Here is a 20,754-nt window from a genome sequence, read left to right as displayed (position 1 = left end):
TAATGTTGGCTGTATAAATCAGTAATTGACACATAATGTTCAGTGAATAGAAATAACAGAATATTCAGTCTCAGTTTATGTACAGACTCACTGAACTATTGTGACTGTTAAATATGATGTATGTATTAAGTTGTTGGCTCCAGTTTGAATATAATGCTGTACCTTTATTACATAAACATAAATTGAATTATAAAAAAAATAATGTTAAATTTTACAGAGTAAACGAAATGAACAAAAATTTCACAACAAGAGTACACATGGTCATTTCACACTGACCACCATTACTTTGGCACACTTAACTTTTTCATACACGTATATAAACTAAACATATTGTGAAAACAGATTTTCATAAAAAATTGGAAGATAATAACATGTTGCCATACTTCCATTTATTTGATTGCATAGATGAGTAAGTAACATCCATGGTGAGTATTTAATATGCACCCAGGTCTACTGCAGACTTCACCTCAATAACAAACTATGATTGCAGCTGTGAATGATTGCTGTTAGTACCTCATACACTAGTGTGTTCCAGAACAGTCCAATATTCACTTTTGTCTTTAATTTTCTTGAATGACAATTTGCCCTTGATGAATATTTTCTTATATATGGACAGTCCCTTTGAGTGACTGAAGTTAAAGGCATTCATCAGCTGCCTCAAAGCTACACTCCTGGAAATTGAAATAAGAACACCGTGAATTCATTGTCCCAGGAAGGGGAAACTTTATTGACACATTCCTGGGGTCAGATACATCACATGATCACACTGACAGAACCACAGGCACATAGACACAGGCAACAGAGCATGCACAATGTCGGCACTAGTACAGTGTATATCCACCTTTCGCAGCAATGCAGGCTGCTATGCTTCCATTCTGCCATGCCATTTCCACCTGGCGCCTCAGTTGGACCAGCATTCGTGCTGGACGTGCAGACCGCGTGAGACGACGCTTCATCCAGTCCCAAACATGCTCAATGGGGGACAGATCCGGAGATCTTGCTGGCCAGGGTAGTTGACTTACACCTTCTAGAGCACGTTGGGTGGCACGGGATAGATGCGGACATGCATTGTCCTGTTGGAACAGCAAGTTCCATTGCCGGTCTAGGAATGGTAGAACGATGGGTTCGATGACGGTTTGGATGTACCGTGCACTATTCAGTGTCCCCTTGACGATCACCAGTGGTGTACGGCCAGTGTAGGAGATCGCTCCCCACACCATGATGCCGGGTGTTGGCCCTGTGTGCCTCGGTCGTATGCAGTCCTGATTGTAGCGCTCACCTGCACGGCGCCAAACACGCATACGACCATCATTGGCACCAAGGCAGAAGCGACTCTCACCGCTGAAGACGACACGTCTCCATTCGTCCCTCCATTCACGCCTGTCGCGACGCCCCTGGAGGCGGGCTGCACGATGTTGGGGCGTGAGCGGAAGACGGCCTAACGGTGTGCGGGACCGTAGCCCAGCTTCATGGAGACGGTTGCGAATGGTCCTCGCCGATACCCCAGGAGCGACAGTGTCCCTAATTTGCTGGGAAGTGGCGGTGTGGTCCCCTACGGCACTGTGTAGGATCCTACGGTCGTGGTGTGCATCCGTGCGTCGCTGCGGTCCGGTCCCAGGTCGACGGGCACGTGCACCTTCCGCCGACCACTGGCGACAACATCGACGTACTGTGGAGACCTCACGCCCCACGTGTTGAGCAATTCGGCGGTACGTCCACCCGGCCTCCCGCATGCCCACTATACGCCCTCGCTCAAAGTCCGTCAACTGCACATACGGTTCACGTCCACGCTGTCGTGGCATGCTACCAGTGTTAAAGACTGCGATGGAGCTCCATATGCCACGGCAAACTGGCTGACACTGACGGCGGCGGTGCACAAATGCTGCGCAGCTAGCGCCGTTCGGCGGCCAACACCGCGGTTCCTGGTGTGTCCGCTGTGCCGTGCGTGTGATCATTGCTTGTACAGCCCTCTCGCAGTGTCCGGAGCAAGTATGGTGGGTCTGACACACCGGTGTCAATGTGTTCTTTTTTCCATTTCCAGGAGTGTATTTGAAAATGGTAATGTTTAAAGTGACCGAAAGCTGAAATGTGTACACATTTATTTTTCAATTCCTAAATAACACAGTGTACCACCAACACATCTATCTCTCATTCACTCATGTCCACTCAGGACATTCATTCTTATGCTGACTTCATCATGCTGAGATAGTTAAAATCTGCCATTCTTTATGCACTCTGTACAGAGTGAACACTTCCTTTCCATCCATCCTACAGATCAAAAACTGGTCTGAAACTCATGTTGACCCTTGCTTCATCTAGTTCACAATTATGTCTGGTCATGATCCTCCTCTGTTACCACTCTACTGCATCTTAATAAACTTCCAGGAATTTGACACATCCCTCCATTAGCCCCTTCTCAATAACACAGATAAAAAGGGCACCCTCAAAACAGATCCTAGCCTACCCATCATGCTTGTAGACAGATGTCACTTTCTAGATGAAGCACTAACAGTATATGTCAGAAAGTCTTTTAAGTATTTCTGCAAGGTCCCAATACCAGAAGTCCAGTGTGACCTGCAATAGCTGATAAACTCCCTAGTTGCAGGCAAGAATGTGTCTCATTCTCTACCCTTTCCAACTCTTCACACCCACATAATTTGTGCTTACAGCACCAGCAACCACACTTTCCCTGCAACCAAATGTGTTTTCCCATCAAAATGCTTTCTGCTCCAGTCAAGAAATGGCTATGACTGATCACTTATGGCCTGCCTTGTTCGTGCATTAGAAGTGCTCACCTATTCCTCTGTCACCTATATACAATTTGTAGCCGTATTACTACCAAGCTACCTGTTTGATACTGTTAACATCTTCATCGTTCTCATCAATATCTCCTGCTCCCATGTACCATTGCCGTCAAACACTAAATTTCTCAACATCTTGCAGATTCTGCACATACCACCTTCTTCCTCATGCAAATGACAGACCGTACCCTCATCTGCTATTATTACTTTTTTGGAGGGTATATGCAGAGTGTTTCATGAAGAATAGTAAATATTTTAGGAGCTGGTGTTATAGACTAATTTGAACAATTGGCATGCTAGTACCTTAGTTGCTGTGGGCTTATTTAAACATTGTCATTTTTGTATTGAAGTTCTAGTTGAGAAGTTGGGCTTGAGTTTATGTAATTTAATTTTTCAACTGTGATTGTAATTGTTGACCAATTCTAGTATATCGTTTAAGCATGTTGCATACATTTAAAAATATTGAGTATTCCAGTATGCAGTGTTATTTGTGTATGTGTTTTTTTAATGGAAATAGTGTTGCTGCTTGTAGAGAATGTGGTAGATGATTTCCTAACCACAGAGTATAGACTCAGCAGTGCCTAATTGCATTTTCACTAAATTCTGTGAGACTGGTGCAGTGCCCAACAGTCATATGGATGTGCAAATAAACAGAGTCTACATGAAATAGAAGACATTATTCAGTTGATAGAACATAGTCCTTTGATAAGCATACACAGAATTTCTGCACATATTGGTGTTTCACATACAAGAATATGGTTGACGTTATGCATGCATGGCATCTGTCCTTACCATTTACAGGAGATTGAACACCTTTGAGAAGGAGATGAAGGTAGCCAACTGGAATTTTTCACTGAAACATTGGCTAAATGAAAATCACTTAGTAATCCCGTTAATGCTGTTTTCTGATGAGGGTATTCTAACCTATGTCATTGTCAGTAATACTTGTAACTCACATTGGTGGTCCCACAAAACCCACGTACCTTTGTGGAGGCACATGTTGAAGAATGCTTCTCTGAAAATGTGTGGTATGGTATGATAGAAAATCAGTTGATTGAGGCTGTTGTATTAGCACACCATCTTTGAAAATGAGCTTCGAGCATTATTGGATAAAGTTCTTTCTTCTAAAAGGATGGGTATGTTTATCTAGCATGATGCTGCTCCTCCCCACACTAGTTGTCATGTGACACATCATCTAAACCTAATACTCCTCAGAAGACAATTGGCAGAAATGGTCACACAAGAGATGAATCAATCATTCAGATTATGAATAATGCTGACCTTATAAAAGAACATCAGGATGACCTCAGAAGAGCTACAAATGGTTTTGTCAAGAGAATTCAAAAGTGCACTGAGGTCGGAGGTGAAATTTATGAAAATCAACTTTGTACTTAATCGCTTCTATGAGTATTTGTTTCTATTACATTATAACAGCTGTATCTTTTTAAGAAGTAAAAAAATGGAAACATTTGAAATGGAATATTTTATCCAAATTAGTCAGCACTGCTACCTCTGAAAATATTTACTGCTTTTCCTGAAACACGCTGTATACTGACAAATCAGCTGCACAGTAACGGCCACTCACACAGCATCCTCATACATCAACCTGTTTGAAGCTGGTCTGAAATTCTAAACACATTCTCCTGTTCAGACTCGTATATGCATGCACCATTTTCGTTCTTCCACAATATCAATGCGTACCACATCATTGATTGCATATGATAAAGACTATTACCTGAAAATATAGTGTTTATCTCCCCTTGGAATCCGATAAAGTACTTCCTTGTTTGAAGAGATAAGAATAGACTGAGAAGACAACCTAATGAAATATGGAGAGGTTACATCAAATGCTGCACAGGAAGAACCACAGTTGCTTTCAGCTGAAGTAACATCTAAAGAAGGCATTTATCCAACAGTGCATGTCAGATAGTTCATGATTATAATGATGATATTTCATTATCTCTAAGTGCAACTTAGTATCGCTTATGTGCTTCACTGCATGTCATTGCACATTATGAAATACTGTATTAAAAACTTACATTATAATTCTTATGGAAATAAATTCATTCACTGCCTCTTTATTATTCCTGACATTGTATGACATAAATGTTCGGAAATGTATTTTGCATTAAAGGCCCATATCTTGCTGCCATAAGTCAAAACTGGTAATACACACTGAATGTAAACTTAGTATTTCAGACAAACCAGAAACTTAGTTTTGAAAATGTCCATTTGGGCTCCCCTGTTTATTCTTTTGCTATCTATTGAGTCACTGCCTTCAACTACCATTGAAACGGATACTCATTTAGTGGTTCTGTGACTTGTTCATTTGTACAATTTTGTGTTAATATGTTCATTAGATATCATTTTTCTCTTATTGTGAATGGTTCTCAAGTCTGCTTTAAAACTTGCTGTATGAAATGTGAGGACATATCAAATATGAATTGGAATTTTAATCTGACAGCTGTGGTAGTGGGCAGAAATGGGTATCACCTTGACAGGAAGGTGGTTGGGATGACTGGAATAGCATTGTGATGCTGCAGTTGGATGGACATGACTGCTCGAGTTAGTGTGCGAAAGAAGTACACAAGTCAGTTGCACAGTGCATAAACATCAAGTTTCTGATGAAAGAAGGTACCAGACCTATGGAAATTTCAAGGAGGCTTTGTGCACAGTTTTGAGAAGAGACCCTTTTCAAGATTGAAGTGTATAAATGGCATAAAACATTTGGGGCAGGATGGGTAGCTGTGGAAAATGTACCCCACTAAAGATGACCATGGACAAGTTTCACACCAGACAACATTCGTGTTGTACAGGGCCTTATTGCCGAAGATTGGTACATAAAGCTTTGTGAAATTGCTACAGCAGTAGGAATGATCTATGGAAGTGGTCAACCCATCATCACAGATAATGATTTTTCTGCACAACGATGCAAGTCCGCACTCTGCTGCTTTAATGAGGGAAAAATTGCAGGAAATTCATTGGGCAGCTCTGGAACATCCTCCTTACAGAACAGATTCATCCCCTTGTGACTACCACATATTTGGACCACTGAAAGAAGAACTTGGAGGACCTTGGTTTGATGACAATGCAGTGGTAGAAGAGTTCATGCACAAGTGGCTGTACACATGCCCCTCTTCTTTCTTTGAGGATGGCATCAAAAAGTTTCCAGTTCAGGAGATTAAGTAGAAAACAAGGGGAGTGTACTTTTGTTTTGTTTAAAAAAAAAATTCCAGTTCATATTTGATTTCCTCGTGTACTTCCATTCATTGTTGGTTATTTGTGCTAGAAGCAAATACTACTATAACATAAACAGTACAATGTCATCAGCAAAATGACGGTAATTCAGATGAGATCAGTTAACTCTATTTATTCCCCACCAATTTAGGGATCATGATAGAAAGGGAGAGGGGGGTCAGGATTGGTGAAGGTAGATGGAATTAATTTGGAACTAACAACTCTTTTTAATGACTCTTTTAAAACCTTTAGAGTGGGATAGCTTCGATACGGTGATCCTTGAGTGGAAAGCCACTGGACGATAGATTTCTAAAACAAGTATTAACATTAAGTAAGAAACGGATATTGGTACTTAGACCATTCAATAGGATTGCTTATATCGTGATTCCAGATACTGACTTGTTTTACTCAAATAAAAAAAAGGTTAGCATTACTGATTGGCGGCACTAAGCCACTTAGAAGGTTCTCAACAAAGCTAGCAAGATTTCTTTAATTATATCATGGTGCTAACCACATATATATATATTTTAAAAAGAGCATAGTAATAACAACATGCACCAACATCTTGACCTCAAGCCAATGGATATAGCTTCAGATTTGCAGAGTGGCCACCTGCTGTATTATCTTCAACCTAAGATAACCAGCAGTCATTAGTGCACGTGACTAGATAATAAGTATCCACTACAATGGTTGTACAATGCCAGGTAGTAGCTCCTTTAAAATTTATTATCTAACAGGGCAAAATCTGTGGACTACAAAGATGCACACCAGCCCCTTCAGGAAGTCATAGGAAGTTTAAAGACTATTTACTTGTGACAAATAAAATTTTTTTGCACCAAAATTGCATGTACACGGACACTAGTCTTTGGGAATTAATGAACTAAAATTTAAATCTCAAGTTTAGCAAGTTTTTCAAAATGATCTGGGATCAGATCCTTTTAAAATAATAAGACACATGACCAATACTGAGCCAAGACAAATTACAACACACATTTTTAGATAAAAACTGTAAATAACTTAAACTCCGGGCACTAGCCCTCCACTAAATTATCCTCAAAGCAGCCCAAATCTATGACACAATGTAGTTATTCAAACTCTGGCACCATCCAATTTGAACTACAGGTTAATAGGCCAGTTTTCCTTAAGCACGTAACAAGAGTAAAGGTAATTTCAGTTTGAAATCAACAACCACATTGAGCAGCACAGCTGTTGGTTCCCTTAAAATTCAACACTTAAATTGATGCTTTGAGTTTTTTTTTATTAAAAAGAGTGAGCTTTCAATTGCAGCTGAAGAATCCAATTAAGCAACATGACAACTGTTTGTTCCTTTTAAAAATTTAACCACTTACGTTTGAGCTTTACATACTTGTCACCCAAGACAACAACCCACAACTTTATTATTGGAAATTGATGAAACAAGAATACATGCTCAATTACTGTACCACGAGCTGACAGCCACTTTTTCAGCACTCAAGAATCAAAATTGTACTACCCATTTTGTTGCAGACAGTTTGCCAGCGTGTTTGGCTGTCAGCATAGAAATCAGCCATTGGTAAGCACAATCCATCAGCTGATACTGTTAACAAACACCACTCTAAGGCTGTTTCATTGCTTATATGTAAACCTTCCTTCTTCTACAACAGGTAACAGAAAGGAACATTAATCCACACTGGATCATAAAAGAGAACCTGCCACACGAGCAAACAAAATTTTCGACAAGCAGTTGATGTGGTGGATCGAAATAGAGCACAGTAACAACTCAAAAACTCGTGGTGCACTCCCTGTTGAACACAGGCACCTCAGTGGCCTGCTTTTGCCACTCTCCAGTACATCAAAACAGTTGCTGAGTACCGACTGCCAAGACGTGGCTGCGTCCACCACACGTGATTCCATAAAACCTCCTTACAGGGCATGTCGCCTCTTGACAGCCCACAGCTCACTCCAAGCACACAGTCAGAGGGCTTTTTCTATGCTTGGAATGAGTAAGACCTCTGACTTTAGCCACCCCGATACAGCTACACGGCCAACTGACAGGTCCTGTCAATACGCACGTATCAGATCTGAAGGTGTCCTCAGGGCCTGCTGAAAATAGTTTTAGTGATATGGAATCTCTTTGCCTGCCCTCTCTTTCATTTCTTAATTTCTCAATATCTGGTCTGAGAAGGGGAGGGGGGGGGGGGGGGTTATCTTAGCTGCATATATGGCATACGATTAGCCACACTTATCTCCTAGGTGAGCATCTTGGGTACAGGTTTAGCGAACCTGGGGTGACAATGCCAGAAACTGGGAAATGCTGCCTGTCCTTTGTAACTGTAAATTCTGGGCATGCTTCACCAAGCCCCATCCTGTGTGGCAGTGGAACATTGTGTGTTGCAGGTGTAGGTGACCTCAGTTTTAATACTTTGTCAGTGTGGTGAGTGGGTGTTGAGGAGAACCAGTTGTTAACAGATAACGTTGGGTGCACTTACAACTCCTCAGTTCTATAATGCTTACTTGGCGAAGTGGACAGTTGGGGGGCTCTGTCTGGGTGGACTGTTAGTTCCCTAGCTACTTGTGGGACCAAGATGGCACCTTCAAACTCTTATCTTTGGACTGATGGTGGGATGGATGTACTGCTGATGGGTATTGAACTCAACTCAACTCAACTCAATAAGTCACAGGTCCTTCAAAACAAAAGCAAACATCATGTATGAGTAACAGAGCAAGAACTGCTGGTCACTGTGTACAGTATTTTTAATCATTGCAAGAAAACATACAGCTTTGACTACGTTTCACTGTTTGAAATCCAAAAGAATTGGAAGGCATTGCTGGCACTTCAATAATTGATAAAATGTTCAAGGAATAGGACATCACTGGTAGGAACACTCACTTTCTAGGAAGATAAATGCCTATGAGAATACACCATTAAAATGGAGTTGCACTAAATGCTGTGCTATTGTACCCTGCAGAGACATAATGGATATACTGAAAGAGGAACTGAACAATAAGAGGACACAAGATAGTGCAATTAATGTACAAAATATAATGACAATAGAAGATGGCAAACTAGCAAAAACAGTTGCATTTATTCTTACATTTAGTGAAATGACACTCACAGAGCATATAAGGGTAGGATACATTTATCTAAATGTGAGGCATTACATACCCAGTCTGAAATACTGTTGTAAATGCCAGTATTTTGACCACACCACTTAAATGTGTAAGGGAGAGACAGCTTGCAGCAAATATGTCAAGGCTGCCCACATTGGTGTCATTTCTTCATCTTCTTGCTCTAGGGCCACCTTGTCTGGACTAGAGATTGCACTGTATACCTTGAAGAAAGAAAGATGGAATAACTGCAGATAACAAGGCAGAACACGTACAGTGAAGCAAGAAGATCTGTGAAGCTATGTGACTCCCTACATTCACTGCCTCATTTGTTGCAGGTATTAAAAACCAAGCCAGAAAGCCAATTCCTCAACACAAACTAAAGTAATTAGTGCCAGCACAAATACCTGTATCTGTAAATGCAATTGCAAAAGCACGCTTACTTCAAAATATTCTGCTCCCTTCAGACAAGAAGAAAAAGCCACAGGCACTTAGAATATAGAACTTTCGACACCACAGCAGGCAGACTTGAGAAAACAGTCAAGCATGGCTAGTGCCATGAAACTTCCACAACTCCTCCATAAGAAAAAAACAAAAAGGTGAGCTTAAAAGGCAAATGACAGCAGATTGTGAACAGTCAAATTGTGCAGATCTAGTTCTGTCTTGAAAGATCTAGTGCTTCTGCTTCAGAGACTGTGGACTCTGAGACATACCCGAGGGAACTGTCTGGACCCTCAACTGAAGCCCCAATAGTTGCATAACCTCCCACCTTAGCAGAAAAAGTAACCTGACTGATAAAATGGCTCCTTTATTCCAGTGGAACGTCAGTGATTTCAGGTCTCCTGTGGAGGGACTGAAACTTTGAGCACAGGAAGAGTATTGTGTTTGTGTCTACAAGGGACATATTTTAAGGACTTTGATACTTCTATGATAAGTGGATATTGGCTCCACAGAAAGGTTGACCTTAGTTGGGATACATCTAGTGGAGGAGTGGCAACCTTTAAAGATAACATTTGTCATTCCTCAACTGTCCCCTTTATCAACAAGTTACAAGCAGTTACTGCTACAATTTACTTGAAACATAAGGTTACTATATGTTCCCTCTAGCTGCCTCATCATCAACCAGTAGATCAGGGGGGTTCTCACCATCCTCATCCTTCCCAACCATTCCTTAGATGTATGTATGTCTGTGTGTGTGTGTGTGTGTGTGTGTGTGTGTGTGTGTGTGTGTGTGTTTGTGTTTGTGTTGGGGTGGGTAGATAGGTGGGCGGAAGTTAAAACACAGTGTGCTATAGGACTCCCGGACTGCCTGCCTCTTGAGTAGAGTGTTGAGAGCCTCCTGTTGGCAGGAGATCATTGTCTTCTAAAATATGAAACAGATTTCAGCACTGCTACAAGGTCATTCTTTGCCATCAGTCTTTCAGTATGCTCTCTGGCTTTCACACTCGCAGCACATGGGGATAAGTGATTGCTGAATTGCATTTGAGTGATGGCTTCCCAATCAGGAATCACCTGTGACAGAGCAGTGCTCAAAAGAAAGCCAACATGATGGTTTTCCAGTAAGGTGAAATGAACACTGTACAGCCAACTCACCTCGTTTGAACACAGTGACAGTATCTGGTGGTGGATGTATCATATAACAGAGATGATCCAGCATGCTGCAGAAGTATCCAATCCACACTCTTTGGACCAGCTATGAGGGAAGGTTCTTCCCTAGTGGAATGACAAATGCCACTCTATTGTGACAGACAAATTGGTGGGTCAGTGTACTTTCAAATACTGACCAACAGCGGAGAGTTTTGAAACCTTTCAGGTAATGAGGGCCAACAGTTCCCAAACACTATAAACTGCTTTGCCAACAGTACAGTTGCATGGGAATCCATTAGAGTGATTTCAAAGACAGGCAGAAGATGCCTAGTCAGGACCCAGATTTCTAAAGCCACAGAATTCTCACTAAAAGGTGTGGAAATTCAGTTCTGTTAATGACAAAGCTGCCCATTGTCCATTATAAGCTGGATTTGGCACTGTTTGTGCCTTGTAACATGTCATATGAATGTGATAGGGTCCATTTCAGTATGTTGCAACAACTCACAGTGAGGACAAAGAAGTCCTCCTTGCCCTTTCTAGCTTCGTCTGCCCAACTGACAATTTTCCAACTTGTGGAGAGAATCCATTTTAATCCCCCTCTAGAAGGTCTGCACATGACCAAGTAGCTATCATAGTGTTATTCTCACCAGCCACATGGGAAAGACCTCAGAACAGATGGAAACTGCTGCCTTGTGTGGAGTTAAAACTCTGGACAGTTCCTTAGTCACAGTGAGTGTGGTTTCAGGAGATACTGATTGATTTTTGATAATCTGGCTGTGCTGGAAGCAGATGTATGCAAGCTTTTGTGTTCAGGAATCACCTAACACACATTTTTTTTTTCCAAACTGAAAAAGTTAATATCAGGTTGCGGCCTACTTCATTGTTAATCTGGACATATGAATGTGCACTTTAAGTGAAATTATGCATTTTACTATGGTTTACGAGATTCTGATGCTCTTGGAGGATTATCTGATGTCTTGTTTCTTTTATGACATAATGTAAGATCTCTTAATGGTTTAAACATACGAACATACAAGCTTCGTATGTCATTGTAGCTGTGCACGCGCAGTAGTGACTGGTTTCTGGCAGTCAATGGCATCTGCTGAAAAGAACTTGTTTCTAATAGCTCGAGGGAAAATATTGTGAATGGTGGTTTGAGAAGCGTCACTTTCAATGTATATTTTCTTTTACACAAGATGAATTATGTTGCATATGAGAAAGTGCAATGAATTTCTTAAATCACGGAGTGTTTGACTCTCATTTAAAACTTAACACTTTGAGTACCAGCCACTTAGAAGAATTTTGAGCCCAGAAGACCAGACATTTATTTCATTTTTACTGGCACATTCGTGTGATGTATCTTAAAGGTAACACATGTAAAAAAAGACCAATTTATCCGTGAAAGCATAGCTTTTCTGGTGGCTTATTGATCTTCGAGATCAGTATTATAAGTGAAAGCATAGCTTTTCTTGTAGCCATACTTGTACATTAATTTAAACCATTAGCTTTTCTACTTGTGTGTTCGCGCTGCTTAACAGTGATGTTGCTGTTGACTGACTATCTGTTTTCATTGACTGGTGAGATCACGTGACATGAGTTAAGATTGTCTTACAAAAGCACATCGTAATCTCGATTTCAACGTTTCAGAAACTAATGTGTTGTATTTGGTGGAATTCGAATGTATACTTTTGTAACATGAAAATATGCAGTGTACTTGTTGCTGCACATCAGCTATCTTTCCTTGTTCTCTGCTCGCAATTGTTTACTAATGTACTGGGAAGTTCAAGGCGGTGCATAAAACTTTAACCCTTCAAAGGATTGTTAAGTTTTACAGTTTCGAGGGAAAGTATACTGTCATTTAACAGGGAAAAAGTGTATTTTCATCCAGGAGAAAGTGTATTTTTAACTAAGAAATCCAGTAAAAATCTGGGAATTTTTTTCCTTGTCCATGTATATACCCTGAACTACGATCGAGGCCAAAAACAAAATAACACTGACAATTACCAAAATAGCAGAGGTATCACATCTTTCCCAGCTGCACATTACGCAGCATGAGGTTGAACAAATACCATTATTTTGCTCATAACATACAAGTGGGAGTGCAATGGAATAACTGAAATCAAAATTCTCTTGTTCTTCTGTGGACGGTGTGATATTTTAATAAACTATTATTAGAGGAGCAAGCAGAAGAGAATAAAATTTAATTTTCACATACATGTGTCTTTTTTTCAATGTGAGGGTGGAGTAACTCTAAACAAGTTACCCATTAAACATTTCACTGTCCAGCTGCAGAAAGTTGATGTAATCATCAGATCCTGAATGTAACAGTTCCATTAACAGGTTTTCATGTGTATATTTCTCTCTCATTTTAAACCTTTCCCTGGACCAGTGTCTTGTTTTCTTCTTCTTTAAACACAGTGCTATAGTAAATGTTAGAAGAACTTTACCAGCATTTATAGCCATTCGCACTAGTACCAAAACAGAGCATATACGAAAAGCATTTGCATCAAATGTGGATTTGAGAAACTTCTTTGTTTTATTGCTATTTGTCTTTTAATGGATCAAGTTAAAAAATGCTCATGCTCTCTACAGGTCATTTACAGGGTGAAAAATGGCACTTGCAGAGTTTCACCTGTCTCTTGTTAGGGGAAAATATAGAAATATATGTGACAAAATGGAGATGTCACATATTTTTATATAGTTTCCCCTAACAAGAGACAGGTGAAACTCTGCAAGTGCCATTTTTCACCCTGTAAATGACCCGTAGAGAGCACGAGCATTGAAAATGTGCATATCCAGAACATGAAAAAGATATTTCTTGTACCGTTTCACAGTCTTATGCACTAATCGTATTGAGCGCAGTAGCGTGTCACATTGGTCAACTGCACCCATACTTGAACTGTGATCTACAATACATTGGGGTTTCTTGATCTTTTTTTGCCGCTATTTCTGTCTGCTTTTTTCTGTTTCAACCATTTTGTTGTGTTACACATGGTCAACATCCACACTTCTCTTTTGTCACACCACTTGAAGGCAAGCATCTTGTCAGTTGACTTAAATTCAGCTTTTCTTCATTTTGATTGCACACGCAGTTTTGGAATGTTGTGCATATTCTTATGAATAGTGCCACATGCAGTTGTTCTGTGATTGTGAAGCCAGAGAAGCAGGTAGAAATACCTGTTGTTGACATACAGAGTACATCCCTGTTCCAAATATGGTCTCATAAGTATTGCCACTATGTTGCCACTTTTCCCTAAATTGTGGAACCCAGTTTCTTTTATTGCACTTGTATGTATAATTAAATCCACAACATACCCAGTCTGACAGTCACACTGTACAAATGGCTTTATTCTGAATATACTTCACTTCAGTGGCATAATTCTTTTAAAACATAAATGACCCTTGAACAACAAAAGACTTTCATCAATGCAAAGCTTCTGATGTAGACAAAATGCACTGTGGAATGTCATATGAACTTCATCAACAATATTCCTAATTTTAAACAAACAGTCACCTCCAGTACTCGTAGAGTTGTTACTAAAGTGTAGCTTCCTCAAAAGTGAAATAATCACTCTCAGGACATAATTTCGCTGAAAACTGGAGAATTTAAAAAGTATACCTTTGGACCAATAATAACTTATTTGCAACTTTTTAACTTGAGCCATTAAAAGACAAATAGCAATAAAACAAAGAAGTTTCTCAAATCCAGTATCTTTCCACTTTGACAGTCAAGAATGCTGCACAGATTCTTGAGTATTTCCATGGTGTACACACAAAATCAATTTCTTTTGCCTGCTGTAAACTACAACAGGTCTTCCGACAGAAATATAAAAATGGCAGAATGCTTGGGTCATTAACCAGTTTACATTTTTGTTCTGAAGCCGAGTCATCATACACATGCTTTAATGGCTGGAAATCAGTTTGTTTTTGTTACACCTGATCTTATGTGCATGTGGGATCTCAGTTGTTTGGCAGGAGCATGGAGCACAGTGCACTGTTAACATAAATACAGACAGTTATCTTTTATTCTAAGTACTGGTACCACTAAGAAAAGAATGAACACATATCTTTCTGGTAGCAGTTGAATGTACAAGTTCCTTGTTAAGACAGATACACAAGTTCTGAATTATCCAGTCAGGACAATGAATGCTAATTATAAACTCCATAAGCTCTGACCAACAAGTACATGAGAACACTGAATAGAAAATACAAGGACAAGTCACAAGTGAGCATGAGAAAAGCCGTTCTCATAATTTAAATACATCCACCGCTGGGCCTCGGAGAGGGAAGGTCCCTTGTAGATTGTTGGCGCCGGTGTAACGGCATCAAAGCAGCACCCGTTGGCCATGGTGGTGGTTGTGGGAAGTGCAACAGTGACTAGCACTGTGCATATTTCTAAGTGCAGTTGACAAGTGGTGGTAGGTACTGCAGTTTCCAATCAAAAGGTCACTAATGTGTGCTCTTTTCCAAACTGCTTTGCTATCGCTTTCTGACTTTTCAAATTCTGAATAACTGTTGACTGCACCTCCGGAAGAAGCAACAAATTGTTGTGTTGTACCAGCTGATGTACAGGGCTGAGGACTTCAATTTCGTGATTCTGTTGAAGAATCATCACTGCTAACAACATCAGAGAATTAAAAGTCACTGTCGCTTCTAGTGAATATCTCCAGAATGTGTCTATCTGTTCAACCATGGTGATGTGTCATTTATCTCACAGAACTGAAGATTGCAAAGTTGAAACTGACAGGTGCTCTACCACTTGCCCGCGAAAGGCAAAGGTCCCAAGTTCGAGTCTCAGTCCAGCACGCAGTTTTAATCTACCAGGAAGTTTCATATCAATGCACACTCCACTGCAGAGTGAAAATCTCATTCTGGAAACATCCCCCATTCTGTGGCTAAGCCATGTATCCACAATATCCTTTCTTTCAGGAGTGCTAGTTCTGCAAGCTTCGCAGGAGAGATTCTGTAAAGTTTGGAAGGTAGGAGATGAGGTACTGGTGGAAGTAAAGCTGTGAGGATGGGCCGTGAGTCATGCTTGGGTAGCTCAGTTGGTAGAGCACTTACCCGCGAAAGGCAAAGGTCCCGAGTTCAAATCTCGGTCTGGCACACAGTTTTAACCTGCCAGGAAGTTTCATATCAATGCACACTCCGCTGCAGAGTGAAAATCTCATTCTGGAATCAAAGGGTTAATCAGGCTCTCTGTAGCAAAGTAAAGTTGCAGAATTAGCTGGGTGTGTCCCATGACTTAAAGCCATTACCTGAGTTAAGTGCATTAGTCCAGTATTCTTTCACCTGGACCAGAACACCAATATCCCAAGGACTCACACATATCATTAGGGACTCCGTGAACACTACCCACAGCACGTTAACCTCCCAGGGCCTGAAGAGTTTGGTGAGACACATCAACAGTGATAAACCTCAATACAGTTGTGCTCCCAGCAGTGTTGGCCCTGAACTGAATGCTCTTGATCTCAAATTGTGGAACAGTGCTATCATGCCATATGCAGATCACTTGCCAGCAGAACTGTCAACTCTTCAGTCAGTTATCATCACTTGTCAGTCTGTCTGTCTTTGTGTCACCTGTAATACATTTTGGCCAGAGAGTAGCAGGGTAATTGACATCCTGTCTGTAGTGCAGGTGTTTGAGCAGCCCCAGCTATGTTTGTTTCTCGTACAGTGATCCATCAAGGCTGTTTCTGTATGGATGATAACAGGTGTACAGTGTGGACATATGTAATAAATTGTATAGTGTTTCACATACAATGACAAAAAAAGTGCTCCAAAGAAAACAGCTCATTGATTTACTAATCCATATCTAATTCTTATCTGTTCCTGTGAAGTATAGTTTCAAAATCCTTATCTGTTGGTTCCAAGTAGGGCATCTGATTTTTAACTTTGCACAAGTGTCAGTTATGCACATGCTTATGGATGGGAGGAGGAAAATGTTTTTGGTTATTTTGTGTGCATGCTCATGTCTTCTCACACTAAAGTGAAACAAGTGGTAACAGCTTGAAGTTCACTACAATTTCTTTTGCAAACATTCTAGATTTACATGTAGATGGTATATGTAGTTTCTAGATTATAACTTGTGAGCAGCACATAGATTTAAAACAACAATACTTTTGCACATCCCTTGGCATTAGGCAAATACAAAAGAAATCCTTAAATTTTCTAACACAGGAAAGAAATAGCTCTTTTGTAGTTTATGGTATTTATAGTTTACTGCCTCAAAATAGCCACAACCTTGTTTTAATGATTTTTGCTTTGTGTTATAGCTTCTTTTACTAATTTATTGTTCATATTTATAAGTGGTATGTAATGTAAGCTTTGTCTGTTAGCTTTCTGTCAAAAGAACTCTTTCTACATATATGGGGTGATTTTGCTAAATGGGGACAAACTAAAGGAAACAATCCCTGAGAGGATAAGGAGCAGAAAATGTCATATGGACATATGGCTGGAAACACATTTGAAGGGAAGTACACCCACTTGAAGGTGGAGATAAAGACCTCTGACAATGTAGGTTTCAGTGATTGATAGCAGACATGAGAACACACTAGTTAAGTGTGAATGCTCTGTCTGTACTAGTGTTCTAGCTCCACATTCAAGAGGTCAGTGAGTGGAGCACCAACATGTACTATCCACATAATGTTTTGTACAACCAAAGGCACTTCTTCAGCAGGGGAACCAGGGTTACCTGCAGTAAATGCAGATACATCTCACCTGTGAGGGATTGTAGAAGGATGACCAGACCCATGAGGCAGTTACCAATAATCACCACCCACACATTGACACTGAATCATTACTGATGGTTCACTGCCATCATTCTGTGGGGATTCCCTGTAGCCCACTGATGGGTGTTTTGAAAGTTGATGATGCTGCACTGTAGTATCCCATTGTGGGGGATGTACGCACAAGCAGAGAAAGGTGCCTAGGTAGCCAAGCTTCAGTACTAACAGTGAAAGTACACAATAACAGTAGCAACTGGAACAGCTTCTGAGTAAGGACGATGTAAATATTGTCCTGATCTAATGAAGGTTTGTCCCAGACATGATAACAGTTCTCTAATTTTCAAGCTTTGTATACTGTCGAGAAACACTGCCCTAGGCAGAGTTTGTATATGCGAGGAATACTAGGAAGCTGTCTAGTATCTCCTTGTAAAGGTAGCCTCATCTGTGAATAGGATGGATAACAGAAATCCCAGCACCACAGTGGCCCATACAACAAACCATTGGGAAAATCGTCACCATGGAGGCAAGTCTGTAGGTAATAAGGCCTCTGCACTCGTCTGGCTTATCCCAGGCTGGTGGGCCACCTGCCTGGTTTTGGTACGTGGCTCATTGTCAAAAATCTTTTATCTCCACCTTAAAGTGGGTTACTTCCCATGGAATTCATTTACACCAATATTTCCGTCTAACCTTTTGTGCTCCTTGCCCTTTCAGAGACCATTTCCTGCAGTTTGTTCCCATTTAGCAAATTACCCTGTATGTGGTATGTGTTGCTCACAAATATTTATAAATTGAGTGTTTAGTTAGTAATTACATAAATATATCACTGATTCTGTGTTCAGTCAGTGGAAAGGCCACATATACATCTCAAATTGGTCTGACACTTGTTTTGAGTAAAAGTGGCATATATTTTGTGTAGCCCCGTAAATGGGAAGAGTAATAGCTGAGTCAGTGATCAATGACCATTTCCAGTGCAGGGATCCAGAGAATATTTTCTAGTTATATCATTCAAAAAGTAGTGTAACATAACACCTGGAAATATTTTCTGTGCTCTCTTTCCTATTTGTGTTAAGCAGTTTTGAATGCAAAGGTGAACAGGCTACTTATGTGACAGTTCCAAGCCATCTGACTATTGTTTTAATCATCTTTCTAAGTCCAGAAAAGCTGAGAGGATTGATTTTTAAATGCATACATTGGTAATAGTCACCAGAACATACTTTCATTTCTCCCTTATCCCCATAAAGCTACTGTGTCATCTACATCACTATCGTAATGAATTATCGTAAATTATTTTTGATGTCTTGTCTGCAGCTTCTTGCATGTTTGACCTAAATTAATGTTAGGGTATATTTTTCATAATCTTTGTTCCAGTCTAGCTAGCCTGTTTTAACTTTTCTGTTTTATTTCTGAATAAGGCAACACTAAATCCAAATCATTTACAGGAATAGTCATAAAGTTTTAATTGTAAACTTGAAAAAATGAAGCTACAACCACGAAACTTGGTGATTGTATTAATCCTTCTCCACATATCCACCCATCAGTGTGACAGATTTTTCCCAAAGTTGGATATCTTAGTGGAGATTTCAGTTGTAGAAGTCTGCATTTTGGATGTTCGGGAAAGGTCTAACCTTGAAAGTCACCTCTGTGTCATTCTGGAAGTGCGTACCATGCAAAGATTTCTTTATATGAATAAAGAGGAAAATATCACTTGCTTCTTTGTCAGGAGAATATTGGGAAAGAGGGGGGGGGGGGGGGGGGATTAGTAGTCATCTGGATTGGCCTGACACAGCTGCAACATTTCCACTGCTGCCTCAGTTTGGAAAGCTTTTTGAATGAGTGTGAGCAGTTGTGAAACCCATCAGGCAGTGACCATTGTCATGTACAAACCGTTGCACTAGAGCTTGAAAACTGATCCATGACTGATTTTCACTTATTTGCCTCACTAGAGATATGGTGGTCTTGAAGCACAAGGGCTTCCACTTCTCTTGTGATTCCCAGTTTTCACAGAGAGGTGATTTAACACTTCGTTCTTTGTCACTCAGACTTTTTTCAGCCCTTGAGGATATTTTTGTTCTGTCGTTGCAACTACAACATTTTTTTAGTTGTAACAACAGAACAAAAATACAATCAGGAATTATAAAGCAACTACAGACACTATGGCCACACAAATGAAGAATTTAATTGTTTGACCCCATTGGAAGCATTTGCAGCACCATTTAATGACTGTGTCATATGATTATTGCATTTTTGCCATACACATCTACCAACCCAGCATATATTGTTGCATCATTGTTCTTTGTTAGATGCTGATAATGAATTGCTGCATAATATTGTACTTTACCAATGGGCAGCACCTCTTGGATTTCAGTATGTGCGTTAACTACAGACATGTACCTGCAAACAAACAAAAAATTAATTTCATAACTTTTTTAATGTGACATTAAAAGCTTTGTGACTACCCCCTCATACATTCAGAAAGACATGGTGGATTTCCTTCCAAAACCATGTCAAAACTAAGGTCATTCTCTGCCAGTTATGCTGTCAGTATTGACAAAACTTTGCATTCTAACAACAAAAATTTTGTTATTCACAGTGCAGTATCATTTCAACTGCACAAGAAATAACTTCAAATTAGCATGAAAATCAATTGTAATTATTGTTAGGCTATGTCTATATTAACTATCCGAGCGGCTGTGCAGAAGTGTAGCTTTACCCAATGTTAGCAGTTCTTGGTGGTCTTAGACTTGAACTTCACTTGAAAGTTATTTTTTTTTTTTTTTTTTTTAACTGCTGATGATTATATTGCACTACTCATGCCTAGTGGCAACTACTGCTGTATTTGCAACTTTATGCATAGTAAATTAACTCTTTCTGTGAATGGTGAATTGTTTTGTTAATGCTAGTATGTGTACTGCTGGTGCTTAAAATGTCATATTCAGCAATATTTGTTTGGTTTTTTGATGACCAGGCAAAGAAAAACTTCTTTCTGAATTAATTTCTTGTATTAATATGAAAAAGGGCAGTCAGAAAGTAATGTATCATTTTGCCGTATAAATACAAGAATTAGACAGTTGACATGATTGTCATTCAGTGTTGGTCACAGCCCTGTAACACAGTAGGTAAGGCAAATTCACAAGTGATTTCAGTTGTTGAAAACCTTTGTTGTTTAAATATTTTTCAATTATGGGTACCCAAACCTTTGAGCAAAAGAAAAAAAGCTGCTACAGGAGGGAGAGAAATTGTTATTGAAGATAGTGACAAATGGTATGATATGGAATTATTTCTTTGAACCTGAAATCAAGGCAGAATTTATGGTA

General features: G+C 39.9%; 1 protein-coding gene across 2 annotated transcripts in view; it reads left to right on the top strand.

Annotated features, from left to right (window-relative positions):
- Positions 1 to 20,754, top strand: part of LOC126469726 (carnosine N-methyltransferase) — a 184,781-nt gene that overhangs the window by 120,302 nt on the left and 43,725 nt on the right. The gene's annotated exons all lie outside the window — the stretch shown is intronic.

The sequence above is a fragment of the Schistocerca serialis genome, chromosome 3 (assembly GCF_023864345.2).
Source record: "Schistocerca serialis cubense isolate TAMUIC-IGC-003099 chromosome 3, iqSchSeri2.2, whole genome shotgun sequence".
In the NCBI taxonomy this organism is placed as follows: domain Eukaryota; kingdom Metazoa; phylum Arthropoda; class Insecta; order Orthoptera; family Acrididae; genus Schistocerca; species Schistocerca serialis.
This window is presented reverse-complemented; position numbering and strand designations above follow the sequence as displayed.